This window comes from Rutidosis leptorrhynchoides, chromosome 9 (assembly GCF_046630445.1).
Source record: "Rutidosis leptorrhynchoides isolate AG116_Rl617_1_P2 chromosome 9, CSIRO_AGI_Rlap_v1, whole genome shotgun sequence".
Taxonomy (NCBI): Eukaryota; Viridiplantae; Streptophyta; class Magnoliopsida; order Asterales; family Asteraceae; genus Rutidosis; species Rutidosis leptorrhynchoides.
Window position 1 is genome coordinate 97,922,177 of NC_092341.1, and position 17,265 is coordinate 97,939,441.

Sequence of the window (17,265 nt, forward strand, 5' to 3'; positions counted from 1 at the left end):
TCCATATTAATTGATTTCGTTGCGAGGTTTTGACCTCTATATGAGACGTTTTTCAAAGACTGCATTCATTTTTAAACAAACCATAACCTTTATTTCATCAATAAAGGTTTAAAAAGCTTTACGTAGATTATCAAATAATGATAATCTAAAATATCCTGTTTACACACGACCATTACATAATGGTTTACAATACAAATATGTTACAACAAAATAAGTTTCTTGAATGCAGTTTTTACACAATATCATACAAGCATGGACTCCAAATCTCGTCCTTATTTAAGTATGCGACAGCGGAAGCTCTTAATAATCACCTGAGAATAAACATGCTTAAAACGTCAACAAAAATGTTGGTGAGTTATAGGTTTAACCTATATATATCAAATTGTAACAATAGACCACAAGATTTCATATTTCAATATACATCCCATACATAGAGATAAAAATCATTCATATGGTGAACACCTGGTAACCGACATTAACAAGATGCATATATAAGAATATCCCCATCATTCCGGGACACCCTTCGGATATGATATAAATTTCGAAGTACTAAAGCATCCGGTACTTTGGATGAGGTTTGTTAGGCCCAATAGATCTATCTTTAGGATTCGCGTCAATTAGGGTGTCTGTTCCCTAATTCTTAGATTACCAGACTTAATAAAAAGGGGCATATTCGATTTCGATAATTCAACCATAGAATGTAGTTTCACGTACTTGTGTCTATTTTGTAAATCATTTATAAAACCTGCATGTATTCTCATCCCAAAAATATTAGATTTTAAAAGTGGGACTATAACTCACTTTCACAGATTTTTACTTCGTCGGAAAGTAAGACTTGGCCACTGGTTGATTCACGAACCTATAACAATATATACATATATATCAAAGTATGTTCAAAATATATTTACAACACTTTTAATATATTTTAATGTTTTAAGTTTATTAAGTCAGCTGTCCTCGTTAGTAACCTACAACTAGTTGTCCACAGTTAGATGTACAGAAATAAATCGATAAATATTATCTTGAATCAATCCACGACCCAGTGTATACGTATCTCAGTATTGATCACAACTCAAACTATATATATTTTGGAATCAACCTCAACCCTGTATAGCTAACTCCAACATTCACATATAGAGTGTCTATGGTTGTTCCGAAATATATATAGATGTGTCGACATGATAGGTCGAAACATTGTATACGTGTCTATGGTATCTCAAGATTACATAATATACAATACAAGTTGATTAAGTTATGGTTGGAATAGATTTGTTACCAATTTTCACGTAGCTAAAATGAGAAAAATTATCCAATCTTGTTTTACCCATAACTTCTTCATTTTAAATCCGTTTTGAGTGAATCAATTTGCTATGGTTTCATATTGAACTCTATTTTATGAATCTAAACAGAAAAAGTATATGTTTATAGTCGGAAAAATAAGTTACAAGTCATTTTTGTAAAGGTAGTCATTTTAGTCGAAAGAACGACGTCTAGATGACCATTTTAGAAAACATACTTCCACTTTGAGTTTAACCATAATTTTTGGATATAGTTTCATGTTCATAATAAAAATCATTTTCTCAGAATAACAACTTTTAAATCAAAGTTTATCATAGTTTTTAATTAACTAACCCAAAACAGCCCGCGGTGTTACTACGACGGCGTAAATCCGGTTTTACGGTGTTTTTCGTGTTTCTAGATTTTAAATCATTAAGTTAGCATATCATATAGATATAGAACATGTGTTTAGTTGATTTTAAAAGTCAAGTTAGAAGGATTAACTTTTGTTTGCGAACAAGTTTAGAATTAACTAAACTATGTTCTAGTGATTACAAGTTTAAACCTTCGAATAAGATAGCTTTATATGTATGAATCGAATGATGTTATGAACATCATTACTACCTTAAGTTCCTTGGATAAACCTACTGGAAAAGAGAAAAATGGATCTAGCTTCAACGGATCCTTGGATGGCTCGAAGTTCTTGAAGCAGAATCATGACACGAAAACAAGTTCAAGTAAGATCATCACTTGAAATAAGATTGTTATAGTTATAGAAATTGAACCAAAGTTTGAATACGATTATTACCTTGTATTAGAATGATAACCTACTATAAGAAACAAAGATTTCTTGAAGTTGGATGATCACCTTACAAGATTGGAAGTGAGCTAGCAAACTTGAAAGTATTCTTGATTTTATGAAACTAGAACTTTTGGAATTTATGAAGAACACTTAGAACTTGAAGATAGAACTTGAGAGAGATCAATTAGATGAAGAAAATTGAAGAATGAAAGTGTTTGTAGGTGTTTTTGGTCGTTGGTGTATGGATTAGATATAAAGGATATGTAATTTTGTTTTCATGTAAATAAATCATGAATGATTACTCATATTTTTGTAATTTTATGAGATATTTCATGCTAGTTGCCAAATGATGGTTCCCACATGTGTTAGGTGACTCACATGGGCTGCTAAGAGCTGATCATTGGAGTGTATATACCAATAGTACATACATCTAAAAGCTGTGTATTGTACGAGTACGAATACGGGTGCATACGAGTAGAATTGTTGATGAAACTGAACGAGGATGTAATTGTAAGCATTTTTGTTAAGTAGAAGTATTTTGATAAGTGTATTGAAGTCTTTCAAAAGTGTATAAATACATATTAAAACACTACATGTATATACATTTTAACTGAGTCGTTAAGTCATCGTTAGTCATTACATGTAAGTGTTGTTTTGAAACCTTTAGGTTAACGATCTTGTTAAATGTTGTTAACCCAATGTTTATAATATCAAATGAGATTTTAAATTATTATATTATCATGATATTATCATGTATGAATATCTCTTAATATGATATATATACATTAAATGTCTTTACAACGATAATCGTTACATATATGTCTCGTTTAAAAATCATTAAGTTAGTAGTCTTGTTTTTACATATGTAGTTCATTGTTAATATACTTAATGATATGTTTACTTATCATAGTATCATGTTAACTATATATATATCCATATATATGTCATCATATAGTTTTTACATGTTTTAACGTTCGTGAATCACCGGTCAACTTGGGTGGTCAATTGTCTATATGAAACATATTTTAATTAATCAAGTCTTAACAAGTTTGATTGCTTAACATGTTGGAAACATTTAATCATGTAAATATCAATCTCAATTAATATATATAAACATGAAAAAGTTCGGGTCACTACAGTACCTACCCGTTAAATAAATTTCGTCCCGAAATTTTAAGCTGTTGAAGGTGTTGATGAATCTTCTGGAAATAGATGCGGGTATTTCTTCTTCATCTGATCTTCACGCTCCCAGGTGAACTCGGGTCCTCTACGAGCATTCCATCGAACCTTAACAATTGGTATCTTGTTTTGCTTAAGTCTTTTAACCTCACGATCCATTATTTCGACGGGTTCTTCGATGAATTGAAGTTTTTCGTTGATTTGGATTTCATCTAACGGAATAGTGAGTTCTTCTTTAGCAAAACATTTCTTCAAATTCGAGACGTGGAAAGTGTTATGTACAGCCGCGAGTTGTTGAGGTAACTCAAGTCGGTAAGCTACTGGTCCGACACGATCAATAATCTTGAATGGTCCAATATACCTTGGATTTAATTTCCCTCGTTTACCAAATCGAACAACGCCTTTCCAAGGTGCAACTTTAAGCATGACCATCTCTCCAATTTCAAATTCTATATCTTTTCTTTTAATGTCAGCATAGCTCTTTTGTCGACTTTGGGCGATTTTCAACCGTTGTTGAATTTGGATTATCTTCTCGGTAGTTTCTTGTATAATCTCCGGACTCGTAATCTGTCTATCCCCCACTTCACTCCAACAAATCGGAGACCTGCACTTTTTACCATAAAGTGCTTCAAACGGCACCATCTCAATGCTTGAATGGTAGCTGTTATTGTAGGAAAATTCTGCTAACGGTAGATGTCGATCCCAACTGTTTCCGAAATCAATAACACATGCTCGTAGCATGTCTTCAAGCGTTTGTATCGTCCTTTCGCTCTGCCCATCAGTTTGTGGATGATAGGCAGTACTCATGTCTAGACGAGTTCCTAATGCTTGCTGTAATGTCTGCCAGAATCTTGAAATAAATCTGCCATCCCTATCAGAGATAATAGAGATTGGTATTCCATGTCTGGAGACGACTTCCTTCAAATACAGTCGTGCTAACTTCTCCATCTTGTCATCTTCTCTTATTGGCAGGAAGTGTGCTGATTTGGTGAGACGATCAACTATTACCCAAATAGTATCAAAACCACTTGCAGTCCTTGGCAATTTAGTGATGAAATCCATGGTAATGTTTTCCCATTTCCATTCTGGGATTTCGGGTTGTTGAAGTAGACCTGATGGTTTCTGATGCTCAGCTTTGACCTTAGAACACGTCAAACATTCTCCTACGTATTTAGCAACATCGGCTTTCATACCCGGCCACCAAAAATGTTTCTTGAGATCCTTGTACATCTTCCCCGTTCCAGGATGTATTGAGTATCTGGTTTTATGAGCTTCTCTAAGTACCATTTCTCTCATATTTCCAAATTTTGGTACCCAAATCCTTTCAGCCCTATACCGGGTTCCGTCTTCCCGAATATTAAGATGCTTCTCCGATCCTTTGGGTATTTCATCCTTTAAATTTCCCTCTTTTAAAACTCCTTGTTGCGCCTCCTTTATTTGAGTAGTAAGGTTATTATGAATCATTATATTCATAGATTTTACTCGAATGGGTTCTCTGTCCTTCCTGCTCAAGGCATCGGCTACCACATTTGCCTTCCCCGGGTGGTAACGAATCTCAAAGTCGTAATCATTCAATAATTCAATCCACCTACGCTGCCTCATATTCAGTTGTTTCTGATTAAATATATGCTGAAGACTTTTGTGGTCGGTATATATAATACTTTTGACCCCATATAAGTAGTGCCTCCAAGTCTTTAATGCAAAAACAACCGCTCCTAATTCCAAATCATGCGTCGTATAATTTTGTTCGTGAATCTTCAATTGTCTAGATGCATAAGCAATCACCTTCGTTCGTTGCATTAATACACAACCGAGACCTTGCTTTGATGCGTCACAATAAATCACAAAATCATCATTCCCTTCAGGCAATGACAATATAGGTGCCGTAGTTAGCTTTTTCTTCAATAACTGAAACGCTTTCTCTTGTTCATCATTCCATTCAAATTTCTTCCCTTTATGCGTTAATGCAGTCAAGGGTTTTGCTATTCTGGAAAAGTCTTGGATGAACCTTCTGTAGTAACCAGCTAGTCCTAAAAACTGGCGTATGTGTTTCGGAGTTTTCGGGGTTTCCCACTTTTCAACAGTTTCTATCTTTGCCGGATCCACCTTAATACCTTCTTTGTTCACTATGTGACCGAGGAATTGAACTTCTTCCAACCAAAATGCACACTTTGAAAATTTAGCGTACAATTCTTCCTTCCTCAATACTTCTAACACCTTTCTCAAATGTTCACCGTGTTCTTGGTCATTTTTTGAGTAAATAAGTATGTCATCAATGAAAACAATGACAAACTTGTCAAGGTATGGTCCACACACTCGGTTCATAAGGTCCATGAACACAGCTGGTGCATTAGTTAAACCAAATGGCATGACCATAAACTCGTAATGACCGTAACGTGTTCTGAAAGCAGTCTTTGGAATATCATCTTCTTTCACCCGCATTTGATGATACCCGGAACGTAAGTCAATCTTTGAATAAACAGACGAGCCTTGTAGTTGATCAAATAATTCGTCGATTCTCGGTAGTGGGTAGCGGTTCTTGATGGTAAGTTTGTTCAACTCTCGGTAGTTGATACACAACCTGAATGTACCATCTTTCTTCTTGACAAACAAAACAGGAGCTCCCCACGATGACGTGCTTGGTCGAATGAAACCATGCTCTAAAAGTTCTTGTAATTGGCTTTGCAGTTCTTTCATCTCGCTGGGTGCGAGTCTGTAAGGAGCACGAGCTATTGGTGCAGCTCCTGGTAAAAGATCTATTTGAAATTCAACGGATCGATGTGGGGGTAATCCCGGTAATTCTTTCGGAAATACATCGGGAAATTCTTTTGCGACGGGAACATCATTGATGCTCTTTTCTTCAGTTTGTACTTTCTCGACGTGTGCTAGAACAGCATATCAACCTTTTCTTATTAGTTTTTGTGCCTTCAAATTGCTAATAAGATGTAGCTTCATGTTGCCCTTTTCTCCGTACACCATTAAGGGTTTTCCTTTTTCTCGTATAATGCGAATTTCATTTTTGTAACAAACGATCTCTGCTTTCACTTCTTTCAACCAGTCCATACCGATTATCACATCAAAACTCCCTAACTCTACTGGTATCAAGTCAATCTTAAATGTTTCACTAACCAGTTTAATTTCTCGATTCCGACATATATTATCTGCTGAAATTAATTTACCATTTGCTAATTCGAGTAAAAATTTACTATCCAAAGGCGTCAATGGACAACTTAATTTAGCACAAAAATCTCTACTCATATAGCTTCTATCCGCACCCGAATCAAATAAAACGTAAGCAGATTTATTGTCAATAAGAAACGTACCCGTAACAAGCTCCGGGTCTTCCTGTGCCTCTGCCGCATTAATATTGAAAACTCTTCCGCGGCCTTGTCCATTCGTGTTCTCCTGGTTCGGGAAATTTCTAATAATGTGGCCCGGTTTTCCACATTTATAACAAACTACATTGGCATAACTTGCTCCGACACTACTTGCTCCGCCATTACTCGTTCCGACACCATTTGTTCCTTTCGTTCTATTAACCCCTGGTCCGTAGACCTCACACTTCGTCGCGCTATGACCATTTCTTTTACACTTGTTGCAAAATTTGGTGCAGAACCCCGAGTGATACTTTTCACACCTTTGGCATAGCTGCTTCTGATTGTTGTTGTTGTTGCGGTTATTATTGTTGTTGGGATGATTGTTGTAGTTGCTGTTGTTGTTGTTGTTGTTGTTGTTGTTGGGCCGTTTATTGTAGTTGCGATTGATGTTGCGATTGTTGGGATAATTGTTGCGATTATTGTTGTAATTTCTGTTGTTATTGTATTAGTGATTCTTATCGCCGTTTACCTCCCACTTTCTTTTGACTTGCTTCACATTGGCCTCTTCAGCAGTCTGTTCTTTAATTCTTTCTTCAATCTGGTTCACTAGTTTGTGAGCCATTCTACATGCCTGTTGTATGGAGGCGGGCTCGTGTGAACTTATATCTTCTTGGATTCTTTCCGGTAATCCTTTCACAAACGCGTCGATCTTCTCTTCCTCATCTTCGAATGCTCCCGGACACAATAGGCACAATTCTGTGAATCGTCTTTCGTACGTGGTAATATCAAATCCTTGGGTTCGTAACCCTCTAAGTTCTGTCTTGAGCTTATTGACCTCGGTTCTGGGACGGTACTTCTCGTTCATCAAGTGCTTGAATGCTGACCACGGTAGTGCGTACGCATCGTCTTGTCCCACTTGTTCTAGATAGGTATTCCACCATGTTAACGCAGAACCTGTGAAGGTATGCGTAGCGTACTTTACTTTGTCCTCTTCAGTACACTTACTTATGGCAAACACCGATTCGACCTTCTCGGTCCACCGTTTCAATCCGATCGGTCCTTCGGTTCCATCAAATTCCAAAGGTTTGCAGGCAGTGAATTCTTTGTAGGTGCATCCTACACGATTTCCTGTACTGCTAGATCCAAGGTTATTGTTGGTATTTAGCGCAGCCTGTACTGCGGCTATGTTTGAAGCTAGAAAAGTACGGAATTCCTATTCATTCATATTCACGGTGTGTCGAGTAGTCGGTGCCATTTCCTTCAAAATAGTCAAATGGAACAAGTTAATCATACAGAATATTAAGAGTAGTTAATAGTATTTCGTAGCATAATATGAACTCATTTATAAAAGCTTTTTCTTTATATTAGCGTTTTATAAGTTTAAATTCGGGTAGTACCTACCCGTTAAGTTCATACTTAGTAGCTAATATACAATTCAACTACTACAATTCTATATGTAAAACTGATTATAATAATATTTCGCGTTCAAACTTTTATACAATATTTTACAAACTTACAATACCGCTTATTTTACATAAAGCATGAAATATAGCACACAATAACTTTGATACAAGATAGTTGTGAAGATAATTCTAGCTAGTACACAAGTCGTTCAGCAAAGGCAATAAAGACACGTAATTCATACGTCCAGAAACAAGTCATGCATTCTGGTTTTACTAGGACTACTTCCCATCCTTGGTCTTGTAGAACATAACCGTTATGGCCGTTGATAAGACAGCGTGTTGTAACGTCATCAAAGGGACGAGGGTTACGTAATGTACAACAGTCCCGTAACAATCTAAAAACCTCATTTCTTACCCCAATTACCGACTCCGTCACTTGTGGGAACGTTTTGTTTAATAGTTGTAGGTCGATGTTCTTGTTCTCACTTTGGTGAGAAGCGAACATTACTAATCCGTAAGCATAACATGCTTCTTTATGTTGCATGTTAGCCGCTTTTTCTAAATCACGAAGTCCAATATTCGGATATATTGAGTCAAAATAATTTCTTAACCCATTGCGTAAAATAGCATTTGGGTTCCCCGCAATATATGCGTCAAAGTAAACACATCGTAACTTATGGATTTCCCAATGTGATATCCCCCATCTTTCGAACGAAAGCCTTTTATAAACCAAGGCATTCTTGGAACGTTCTTCGAATGTCTTACAAACTGATCTCGCCTTAAATAGTTGTGCCGAAGAATTCTGACCGACTCTAGACAAGATTTCATCAATCATGTCTCCGGGTAGGTCTCTTAAAATATTGGGTTGTCTATCCATTTTGTGTTTTTATACTGTAAAATAGACAAGAGTTAGCTTTATAAAAAAATACTTATTTAATACAAGCAATTTTTACATATATCATAAAGCATAAGCACACTATATTACATATATTACACCACACGAATACAACTATCTTATTCTGACTCGCTTGTTTCTTCTTCTTCGGTTTTGATTCGTTTTGCCAAGTTTCTAGGGATATATGATGTTCCCCTAATACGAGCCGTAATTTTCCACATTGGTTTAGAAAAACCTGGTGGTTTAGAGGTTCCCGGGTCATTGTTACAACTTAAGGACTTCGGGGGTTGACGATACATATAAAGTTCATCGGGGTTGGAATTAGATTTCTCTATTTTTATGCCCTTTCCCTTATTATTTTCTTTTGCCTTTTTAAATTCAGTTGGGGTAATTTCTATAACATCATCGGAATTCTCGTCGGAATCCGATTCATCGGAGAATTGGTAATCCTCCCAATATTTTGCTTCCTTGGCGGAAAAACCATTGACCATAATTAACTTTGGTCGGTTGGTTGAGGATTTTCTTTTACTTAACCGTTTTATTATTTCCCCCGCCGGTTCTATTTCTTCATCTGGTTCCGATTCTTCTTCCGGTTCCGATTCTTCTTCCGGTTCCGACTCTTCTTCCGGTTCCTCTTCGGGAACTTGTGAATCAGTCCACGAATCATTCCAATTTATATTTGACTCTTCATTATTATTAGGTGAGTCAATGAGACTTGTTCTAGAGGTAGACATCTATCACATAATATCAAACGCGTTAAGAGATTAATATATCACATAATATTCACATGTTAAAAATATATAGTTTCCAACAAAATTTGTTAAGCAATCATTTTTCAAGTAAACACGGTCGAAGTCCAGACTCACTAATGCATCCTAACAAACTCGATAAGACACACTAATGCAAAATTCTGGTTCTCTAAGACCAACGCTCGGATACCAACTGAAATGTCCCGTTCTTATTGATTAAAAACGTTCCATATTAATTGATTTCGTTGCGAGGTTTTGACCTCTATATGAGACGTTTTTCAAAGACTGCATTCATTTTAAAACAAACCATAACCTTTATTTCATCAATAAAGGTTTAAAAAGCTTTACGTAGATTATCAAATAATGATAATCTAAAATATCATGTTTACACACGACCATTACATAATGGTTTACAATACAAATATGTTACAACAAAATAAGTTTCTTGAATGCAGTTTTTACACAATATCATACAAGCATGGACTCCAAATCTCGTCCTTATTTAAGTATGCGACAGCGAAAGCTCTTAATAATCACCTGAGAATAAACATGCTTAAAACGTCAACAAAAATGTTGGTGAGTTATAGGTTTAACCTATATATATCAAATTGTAACAATAGACCACAAGATTTCATATTTCAATATACATCCCATACATAGAGATAAAAATCATTCATATGGTGAACACCTGGTAACCGACATTAACAAGATGCATATATAAGAATATCCCCATCATTCCGGGACACCCTTCGGATATGATATAAATTTCGAAGTACTAAAGCATCCGGTACTTTGGATGGGGTTTGTTAGGCCCAATAGATCTATCTTTAGGATTCGCGTCAATTAGGGTGTCTGTTCCCTAATTCTTAGATTACCAGACTTAATAAAAAGGGGCATATTCGATTTCGATAATTCAACCATAGAATGTAGTTTCACGTACTTGTTTCTATTTTGTAAATCATTTATAAAACCTGCATGTATTCTCATCCCAAAAATATTAGATTTTAAAAGTGGGACTATAACTCACTTTCACAGATTTTTACTTCGTCGGGAAGTAAGACTTGGCCACTGGTTGATTCACGAACCTATAACAATATATACATATATATCAAAGTATGTGCAAAATATATTTACAACACTTTTAATATATTTTAATGTTTTAAGTTTATTAAGTCAGCTGTCCTCGTTAGTAACCTACAACTAGTTGTCCACAGTTAGATGTACAGAAATAAATCGATAAATATTATCTTGAATCAATCCACGACCCAGTGTATACGTATCTCAGTATTGATCACAACTCAAACTATATATATTTTGGAATCAACCTCAACCCTGTATAGCTAACTCCAACATTCACATATAGAGTGTCTATGGTTGTTCCGAAATATATATAGATGTGTCGACATGATAGGTCGAAACATTGTATACGTGTCTATGGTATCTCAAGATTACATAATATACAATACAAGTTGATTAAGTTATGGTTGGAATAGATTTGTTACCAATTTTCACGTAGCTAAAATGAGAAAAATTATCCAATCTTGTTTTCCCCATAACTTCTTCATTTTAAATCCGTTTTGAGTGAATCAATTTGCTATGGTTTCATATTGAACTCTATTTTATGAATCTAAACAGAAAAAGTATAGGTTTATAGTCGGAAAAATAAGTTACAAGTCGTTTTTGTAAAGGTAGTCATTTCAGTCGAAAGAACGACGTCTAGATGACCATTTTAGAAAACATACTTCCACTTTGAGTTTAACCATAATTTTTGGATATAGTTTCATGTTCATAATAAAAATCATTTTCTCAGAATAACAACTTTTAAATCAAAGTTTATCATAGTTTTTAATTAACTAACCCAAAACAGCCCGCGGTGTTACTACGACGGCGTAAATCCGGTTTTACGGTGTTTTTCGTGTTTCTAGGTTTTAAATCATTAAGTTAGCATATCATACAGATATAGAACATGTGTTTAGTTGATTTTAAAAGTCAAGTTAGAAGGATTAACTTTTGTTTGCGAACAAGTTTAGAATTAACTAAACTATGTTCTAGTGATTACAAGTTTAAACCTTCGAATAAGATAGCTTTATATGTGTGAATCGAATGATGTTATGAACATCATTACTACCTTAAGTTCCTTGGATAAACCTAATGGAAAAGATAAAAATGGATCTAGCTTCAACGGATCCTTGGATGGCTCGAAGTTCTTGAAGCAGAATCATGACACGAAAACAAGTTCAAGTAAGATCATCACTTGAAATAAGATTGTTATAGTTATAGAAATTGAATCAAAGTTTGAATATGATTATTACCTTGTATTAGAATGATAACCTACTGTAAGAAACAAAGATTTCTTGAGGTTGGATGATCACCTTACAAGATTGGAAGTGAGCTAGCAAACTTGAAAGTATTCTTGATTTTATGAAACTAGAACTTTTGGAATTTATGAAGAACACTTAGAACTTGAAGATAGAACTTGAGAGAGATCAATTAGATGAAGAAAATTGAAGAATGAAAGTGTTTGTAGGTGTTTTTGGTCGTTGGTGTATGGATTAGATATAAAGGATATGTAATTTTGTTTTCATGTAAATAAGTCATGAATGATTACTCATATTTTTGTAATTTTATGAGATATTTCATGCTAGTTGCCAAATGATGGTTCCCACATGTGTTAGGTGACTCACATGGGCTGCTAAGAGCTGATCATTGGAGTGTATATACCAATAGTACATACATCTAAAAGCTGTGTATTGTACGAGTACGAATACGGGTGCATACGAGTAGAATTGTTGATGAAACTGAACGAGGATGTAATTGTAAGCATTTTTGTTAAGTAGAAATATTTTGATAAGTGTATTGAAGTCTTTCAAAAGTGTATAAATACATATTAAAACACTACATGTATATACATTTTAACTGAGTCGTTAAGTCATCGTTAGTCGTTACATGTAAGTGTTGTTTTGAAACCTTTAGGTTAACGATCTTGTTAAATGTTGTTAACCCAATGTTTATAATATCAAATGAGATTTTAAATTATTATATTATCATGATATTATCATGTATGAATATCTCTTATTATGATATATATACATTAAATGTCTTTACAACGATAATCGTTACATATATGTCTCGTTTAAAAATCATTAAGTTAGTAGTCTTGTTTTTACATATGTAGTTCATTGTTAATATACTTAATGATATGTTTACTTATCATAGTATCATGTTAACTATATATATATATATCCATATATATGTCATCATATAGTTTTTACAAGTTTTAACGTTCGTGAATCACCGGTCAACTTGGGTGGTCAATTGTCTATATGAAACATATTTTAATTAATCAAGTCTTAACAAGTTTGATTGCTTAACATGTTGGAAACATTTAATCATGTAAATATCAATCTCAATTAATATATATAAACATGGAAAAGTTCGGGTCACTACACAAGACATCTTCCATACTGAGCGTTTCTGAACCGTTTATTTACTAATATTGGTTTGGTTGATGGTTCTGTGGGACGACTACCGATAACTACGTTACCTATCGACATTTCCTTCGTTGCTGAAACTTCTGCAGCATCGAGCTCAAGTTCAAAAACTTCGTCGACTAGGTCGGATGCTCGTAGTCATCCTCGTCATTATTAGTATTTTTAAATTTTAGTAACTTTGTATGATCTTCATTTAATGTTTGTCGTTGAAATGTATGTTTAATTCAGTAACTTTGTATGATATTAATTTAATGTTCATCGTTTGTATGAAATTTGTATTCAATGTATTTATTTAAAATGTGTTTTAATTATACTAATAAAAACGTTACAAATAATACCAAACTTAACGTTTTCATTTAACTAATATAAATCCAACATTATATAAACGGACTTGAAAATAACTTAAAACTTCCATACAACTAATACAAATACAACATTACACAAATGAAAACTGAAAACAACTTAATTAAATTAATTAACTTAACTAACTTACCATTAAAAATAAAACAAATACTACGCAACTACTAATCAACATCAGCTTCATTCTTCTAACTTGATTGTGTGAAATCTTGAATCCAACATCAAGATTATTCTTTGTCCTTAACAATCCAGGTATAATCTGCACAGCCCTATCACACATAGGTGGATCATGCCATCCAATCCAATCACAAGTAGATAACTATAAATAAAAAAACGAAATTAGTTGATAATATTAATATTTCGTAATCAATCATATTCATAAACTATAATAAATATAATTATACCGGATAATCAGGACAACCATAGAATAGTCGACCAGGATTAAGATCTGACCATGATGTTTTGATAACATCAAGTTTACCACATTGACATCTAACCATTTTCATATTCTTATCATTAGTATGTACGTTGTTCTAAATATATAGAATCTGTAATCCACTTTTTGCGGCACACCATTTGCGGCGATGAGTGTCGGTGGAATTATTTAGGGAGGTAAAATTTAGCGGGAACTAGTACGGAAGGAAAATTTAGCCCTAAAAATAAGACGACGTCTATTTATGGCGCACTATTTGGGACGATACGCCTCGGGAATGAATTTTCAACATTTGACCAGAATTAATGTGAAAAAAATGAAAAAAAGAAAATCCAGTAATTTATTTACGGCGATGTGTAAAAAATCATCGCCACAATTGTTTGGGGGACCCACAACTTTGGTCAAAAGACTGAAAATTTTGTCGTTTAGTGGGTTATTAGTGGCGACATCTCATCGCCGCAAAAAGCCTTCGTCGCCCGTCCTCATTTTTCTTGTAGTGGAACGTAATGTAGACAATATTTTTCTTACGTTTCTAGGTGGTGTATGATCAGCGTCGAAGTACCGGTCAAAGTTAACCTAAATACCCTAAACTAGTTAGAGTAAATAGGACAGGGTAAAATATCGAGTAATGTGGAGTTACGCGGGCTAATGAGTTTTAAGCTTAAAGATAAAACAAAGCCTGGCTTGTGTACATCACATGTTAGACTTAACTGGTGGGGAGTAACGAGCATATAGCTTTGGGACCATTCGTGCACAGTGTTTAGAACATGAGATCAACCATGACCGACTTAAACTTTAGGTCCCATATTGATTTTTTTGTACAAACTTTGAGGATCAACAATGGTATTTTTTTCTTAAATGAATGTTAATGTTTTTTGTGGTGATGTAGAAGAGAGAAGTTCAGTTAAGATAGGGAGTGGTGTGAGAGTTCTTAGATTTAAATCTAACAAGTAACATATCTTGAGATTTCAAAAAAATGGGCCGTAATAAGTAAAAGAATAATCAAGTTAGGCCGCATATATAACATTTTAATACTAACAAAATGTAGATGAATGTTTGTAATATCTGCATATTAACAATTTACTTGATAAGATTTATTAGGTTCACACCTCACTGACATCATATTTTGGAGTTTAAGGGAAAATGGTCGAAAGCTGTCATACAGTAATCTGGTTAGACTGCGTACATCTGAGTAATACTATACTTCTCCGGATAGTCTAATAAGAAAAACTTTATCGATATACCTGTTTATACTTTACACGTCAAGAATTTTCTTTCACCCTTAATCTCGTTCAGCTCTGCCACAATGTTGTTTGTACATGTTTTTTCTTACTTATTCGGTTTATGAAAGGTTTGATATTTTAGTTCTTGAGTTGTAATCACTTGCATCCATAAATTTGCTTGAAAACAAAGGGATCAATGAGAACGCGACATGTGGCGCGAAAATCACATGTGATTGGGAAAAAAAAATTCGAAATTTTTTTTTTTAAATATTTTTTTTCAAAATTTTTTTTTCGAATTTTTTTTTCGAATTTTTTTTTTAAATCATATGTGATTATGCATGTCAATCACATGTGATTGTAAATCCAATCACATGTGATTATTCATGGCAAATCCAATCACATGTGATTGTACAATTCAATCACATGTGATTGTGCAGGTAAATCACATGTGATTGTAAAAAAAATAAATAAAAAATTTTTAAAAAAAATTCGAAAAAAAATATAAAAAAAAATTTCGAAAAAAAATTTTTGAATTTTTTTTCGAAAATTTTTTTTTGAATTTTTTTCAATCACATGTGATTTTCGCGACACATGTCGCGCTCTCATTGGTCCCTTGAATCTCAACTTCTCTTTAGTTCTTGTGTATAATTTGCCGAGTTGTAATCACTTGCATCCATAAATTTGCTTGAAAATAAAGGGACCAATAAGAACGCGACATGTGGCGCGAAAATCACATGTGATTGAAAAAAAGAGTTAAAAAAAATTTCTTTTGTTTGAAATTTTTATTCGAAATTTTTTTTTCGAATTTTTTTTTTTTAAATCATATGTGATTATGCATGTCAATCACATGTGATTGTAAACCCAATCACATGTGATTATGAATAGCAAATCCAATCACATGTGATTGTACAATTCAATCACATGTGATTGTGCAGGTAAATCACCTGTGATTGTAAAAAAAAAATTTTAAAAAAAATTTAAAAAAAAATTTCGAAAAAAAAATTTTTCGAAAAAAATTTTTTGAATTTTTTTTCAATCACATGTGATTTTCGCGACACATGTCGCGCTCTCATTGGTTCCTTGAATCTCAACTTAATTTATGGACTCAAATGAATATTCCTCATAATTTGCCGGTCAATATTCCGCGCTAAATTTTAATATATTTGTTAGTTTATGAGAAAGTTATGTCATTAGTCCTTGTAGTTCTGTCCAAAAAAAGTGTTTAGTCCTTTACATTTTTTATGTGTCTGGATAGTCCTTTATTTTAAAAACCGTTTCTTGTTTGATCATTTATACTGACGAATATTTAGGTTTTCTATTATCTCTTGTTTAGTTCTTTTCTACTTATCATTTTATCTACTTTGTCCTCTAAATTAATTTCCGTAAGTATGTTCTTAGATTAAACAAACAAGCTTCTCTCTCTCTCTCTCTCTCTCTCTCTCTCTCTCTCTCTCTCTCTCTCTATATATATATATATATATATATATATATATATATATACTCTCTCTCTCTCTCTATATATATATATATATATATATATATATATATATATATATATATATATATATATATATATATATTCAAAAAATAATTAATTTTCATCGTGATTATGAATAATAACAATACAAGAAAAAGGGCTTTGGTAACAAAGACTATTTCTCACTAATAACACTAAATTAGTCACAAAGTCAAGTTAGTGATCAAAATAGGTTAGTCACATCTTCTCTCTTGATGGCAGATTAATGAGTTACCTCCTCATGTTTTAAGCAATATTGCTCTAAGTGCAGCTAGTTATCAACTTGGTTCGATAACGGGAATAAAGCTTTCGTAGCTGCAAGGTTTACTCTTATGTGGTTAATTTGGAAGTGGCGAAACAAACTCGTGCATACTACATTGGAGTCAAGACAATCTATTCGTAATGAAGATCCTATGGCATACCTTAAGGCGTTGACATACTTATGGTTGGTTAATAGATAAAAAAATGGTGCAAATTCACTTTGATATTTGGAGATTAAATCCGAAAGGGGCCATTGTATGTTACAGTCCTGGTTTCATGCTTTAGGCATAGTGGCTTAATTTGTTGCTTCTTGTTAATTTGTTGCTACTCTTGTAATTTGTTGCTCGCTTCTTGCAGG